Genomic DNA, 5049 nt, shown 5'->3' with positions numbered 1-5049 from the left:
CCAAAACAGTAGAAATTGAAAGAAGAGGGAACTTGATCGATACTTGCTTCAAGAGATTGAGTGATTGACTATTGTTGAAATCGATCAAGGATTGTGATCGATCCAACAATGAAATCGATCAAGGTCTAAGGATTGTGAGGTTGTCGACTCAATGAATGTCGACAGTAGCCATCGCATGATCGCACAATTTTGGAGGCAGAAGGCAGGAAGTCGAGTAGTCGTGCGTGAGACCGTGAGTCGTCTATTCGGTAATCATTGTTTTTTTTTTCTTTGTACCGATCAACAAAACAACAATTACAATTAGGATTATTGAGCTATCTTTTTTACAAGCAATTAGCCCAATTGCTAATTTATCAAATTAAGTTTTATTTTGGGCTTTAGGGCTTTAGACAATTGAACTATTATACAATAATTGAACAAAACATTTGGCTCATTATTATTATTTTTTTCGTTTGGTAATTCCCGAAAGAGTGACAATATTTTTTTTATGTAGTTGCACAATTTTTTTAGTAGTTGCACGATTTTTTTTACGTAGTGGCACAATAGGTAAAAATTTTAAAAAAAGAAAATTCTACATCGTGCGCGGAAGCTAGGTGTTGTCGGTGCCACACCGGGCACCGACCTAGGACCGCCCCTGAACCTATATAGTTTTTAAGAAACCCATATATGACCTAAACAGGTTGACGGATTGGCGGGTTGACAGATTGAAGAACTCAACGCAAACAAGTTTATTTCTGCAGTGTCGGGAGACCTAAAGTTATATATATGCATCACAAAAATTTCACAAGGATTTTTTACATGGCTTCACATGGATAACCAACGTGTTTCCTTTGGCTCATTGATTTGATAATAGATCCGATGGCTGAAACAGACTCCAAAAAGACCTGATCAATCTTCATCCACACTTTTCTCGATCGAATGCCTTTCTCCCTTCAGCCTCACCATCTACTAGTGTCGTCTCCAACATCCATCATCAGAACCAGATCTAGCTTAGTCTATTCACCAACACCACACTTTCCGTTGACCCTAACACCACCACTTTCTCTACCATATTTTACAGCCAGCACCTCCTTCCCTCACCGCGATCGACCTCAACCCATCTCCTACATCTGATCACCTGCTACCCGCGCCACCACCTTCTTCGACCACCAAAATTTGTTCCCTACCCTGCCTCACTAGCGACCATCATCAAGGTTCTTGTTGTTCATCATTAGTTTGTGCTTCCATCATTCTTATGAAAAAATAAGATTTTTTTATGAAAGTGTTATAGGGTTTTTATTATGTGCGGGTGCTGATGATTTTCTGTTGGATAAAAGAAATAAGGGGTGAGATCGATGAATATAATCACACCCTCTGTATGATTCTCTATTCTAATTTTGGGGTTTTTAAACTATAACTAGAATAGCTTTTGGGATTTCTTTTCAAATATGGATTTTCCAACACGAATATTAACATTTTTTTAGGGTTTTCAATCTAGATGTGAGTTTTACAAAGTGACCATAAATGGTATTTGTTTGGTTCTTCAGTTTAAATGTTGAGTAGTAACATGTTGACTGTTTTGTGCTTATTATTTAACACCAGGCTATAATTTTTCTTTCACCCTCTCGATCTCACACAGGAAAATAAAGATCATCATGTAAAGACTATAATGTTTATATTATTCTACATTTATACCTCTATTTTTCTAAATCTGACCTGCGACATAATTTTTTATTTCAGATACGACCATCTACATATTGTCTTGTGTGGAGGTCTTTGGAGACAAGAAAGATATGTAGGGGTATTTAGTCATTTGGACAAAAGAGCTTTGAAATTGCATATTATATATAAATGTAACACTCTGATACTATATACCTTAAAATGATTATTTCTGTATATTTTTAGTCTTGATTACTTCTATTTCACCATTGTCCTTTTACAATTATAAAGTTGGTATTCTTTAAGCCTACTTGGCGTTTATTCCATTTTTGTGAAGAAGGAATTATGGATAGCCTTTCATTGCAAGGAAACTTTAATAGAAACATTCTTTATTCAAAAGTGTTCTAGTGCTATTTTGAATGATGAGGTTCCGAGAGCATTCACGTCTTCTCACAAACAAGAGTTCAAGAACAAGTCTTAGTCCCACCATGATCTTGTAGCTAACAGGGAGTAAGAATCCTTGTAGCTTATCAAATGATTCGAAAATGTAATATTTTCTTTTATTTCATTATTTTAGAATTGGTATAAAATTTGGAAATGTTTGATATGTATTGCTTTGTGGTTGATTTTTTTTAAAGGAAGACAAGGTTTTGTATGTGGGTGATAGGGCTGGGAACTATTATAGGTTCAACTTAGATACATATTTATATCTCATAAGACCTTCTGGTATACCCGCCACGAGCTGGTTCGTAGTCTACGTGACCACGATACTGGTCCGTGCACACCACCCCAGGTTCTCGTGGTCGGTCGTCTTCGTTGAGCCTCGTGCTCGGGAGGACAAAGGAGAACGGCGAATGGGAGAAAAGGAAAAGAATTAGCCGTTGAACGGCTACATTTTTTAAACTTCTAGTTTTACCTATAAATAACATATTTTTACATTCATTTTTTACATCATTCTTTTCTTTCTCTATACACAATACACACACAACAATTTCATATCAATCAAAAGTGGATCCCAACAAAAATACCCCCCAAACTTTAGAAACCGCAAACTCCATAACGCTTTTGCGTTAGACACAACCTCTCGCCAATTCTCAACCATGGAATCACCTCAAGGTGGTTTTGTCAAATTGTTTCGGAAACTCAACATTCACCATCACCTCAACCTAAAAATAAAAAAGGAAAAAAACCGGCCCGACCCAACACAACCCAAGAAAGGGTCCCATGGACAAAAGAAGAAAAAGAAAAGCTAGCCGAGACATGGATTTCGACTTCCTAAGACCCGATCAAAGGCGATAGTCAAACATTCGGTTGTTTTTGGGAGAAGTTTGTGCGGTATTTTATGAGTTAACGGGAAGTAAAACTCAAAATCCCAATCAAATTAGCTCCAAGTTGCGTGACATTGGACTCAAATGCACTGAATTTGGAGGAATTTACAACAACCTCCTAAACATACGAAAAAGCGGGTAAAATGATTTTGATGTTTTCAAGGCGGATTTGGACCAATTTGAAAAAATAACGCCAACCCGCAAAGCTTTTTCGTATGTGAAACATTGGCTAAAGTTGAAACATGCTCCGAAATGGAAAGAGCAAATGGAAAGAAGTTCACAATCTTTTGGTTCAAAGCGTTCAAGTAACCCCAATGCAACATGTCAACAATTGGACGCACGGACACATTTCGACAGCAACGATAATCTGCTCGACTTTGAAGATGAGCACTTCATCGGCCCGTTGTAATAAATAAAGCAAAAAAAGTGGCATCAACGGCTTCAAGATCTAGTATTATAGATCTAAAACATATTTACCTGACATAGATAATTACCTTTTACCTTTTAATGTAATTAAAACATATTTCCCTTCCATCTGGTATCAACCTTTCTTAATTGAACCTTAGAAACAAATCCTCCCTTTCAATGTTAGCCCTAGATTTTTCTATAATGAATCAGCTCCTTTGTATGTTGTCAAGCTTCACCTTAGATCTAGTTTTGATCGCAAGCAATAGTTTACATCGATGAAACCACTGTTTCCGTAAACCCCCTAAATTTGTTATCAAGCTTCACACTAGATATGGATTAGAGGGTTTCAGGTTGAAATAGTTTGTGTATGATATCATCTTTCGCTGAAGAGGAATACAACGCGGTATTTCGAACGTCTCCACCCACAACCAGGAACCATTAATTCCCTGCATCACACCATCCATTCGCGTTGTTTCCAATGGCGGTTTAGAATGTTTACCCCTCTTCGGTGGTGATCTCACACTCCAATCTTATGTCACCCGATTTGTTAAGTGATACCACCTTTCTAGTGGAAGTGTTGGTTCTTCGAAAATGATCAGATTTGGCTTTTTTTCCAATGACTTCCAAGAGGTGAACAGTGGTGGCGGCGACTTCATTTCCCAAATTTGGGTTCTTTTTTACAACTTTTATTTTCCATTTTGTTTTGGTGTATTCCCATCATCAATTTGCTATGCTATGGATTTATGGGTTGTTAGGATTCGCACAAAATGTGAGTGTCTTTGTTCATTTGTTCTTTGAATATGACGACATGATTTCTAGGTTTGTACGTATGGATTTAGGAACCAACATTTGAGTGTTGAGGGATTGTGGTAGTGGTGGCTGGCGGATTAGCGGCGACTTCATTTCCCAAATTTCGGTTCTTTTTTACAACTTTTATTTTCCATTTTGTTTTGGTGTTTTCCCATCATCAATTTACTATGTTATGGATTTATGGGATGTTAGGGTTCGCACAAAATGTGAGTGTCTTTGTTCATTTGTTCTTTGAATATGACGACATGATTTCTAGGTTTGTACATATCGATTTAGAAACCCACATTTGAGTGTTGAGGGATTGTGGTAGTGGTGGATGGTGGATTAGTGGTGTCGGTGTTCTTCACATTTTCAAACATTCAAATATTTTATATTCATTGTAATAACAATAATAATAAATTTCAAAACCACTTATTGCTTTTACAATTAAAAAAAATTAATATTTAACAAAAAGATCCACATGCTACGTGGGCCAGTTCAATTGAGTATGCCATGTGGGCTGATGTAATTTAGAATGCTATGTGGCATGCGACATAAAGATGATAACCTACTTACCTAGTCATATATTTGAAAATGGCTTCTTCGACTTTAAATTTACAAGTTGAGTGATCTAGAATACATAAAAAAATTGGTTAGTGACAAAATAAGTAAAAAGTTATAATGAAATTAACCATTCTCTTATCTACATCAATACTTAGTGTATGCATTTGAAAGACTAAACAACAAGGTTAATCAAAAGGGCAATTCTATCAGTGTTTTTAGAAAAATTCTAGAAAAATCATTGTGAATCGAAATTGGGATCCGCGAACTCTCAGAGCTTAGAAAATGAGTCTACTTTTTCCATGATTTTTTAACCTGACCTTAA

The 5049-nt window shown here is 36.4% G+C and overlaps 1 long non-coding RNA gene across 1 annotated transcript; it reads left to right on the top strand.

Moving 5' to 3' along the window:
* Window positions 1-270: 270 nt before the first annotated feature.
* On the top strand, window positions 271-1964 carry LOC111901538 (uncharacterized). Its single transcript, XR_002853523.2, has 2 exons — window positions 271-1193; window positions 1720-1964. It is a non-coding gene; the product is annotated as an uncharacterized LOC111901538 (long non-coding RNA).
* Window positions 1965-5049: the final 3085 nt, after the last annotated feature.

Source organism: Lactuca sativa, chromosome 4, assembly GCF_002870075.4.
Source record: "Lactuca sativa cultivar Salinas chromosome 4, Lsat_Salinas_v11, whole genome shotgun sequence".
Taxonomy (NCBI): domain Eukaryota; kingdom Viridiplantae; phylum Streptophyta; class Magnoliopsida; order Asterales; family Asteraceae; genus Lactuca; species Lactuca sativa.
The sequence above is the reverse complement of the archived record's forward strand: the minus strand, read 5'-3'. Positions and strand labels throughout refer to the sequence as shown.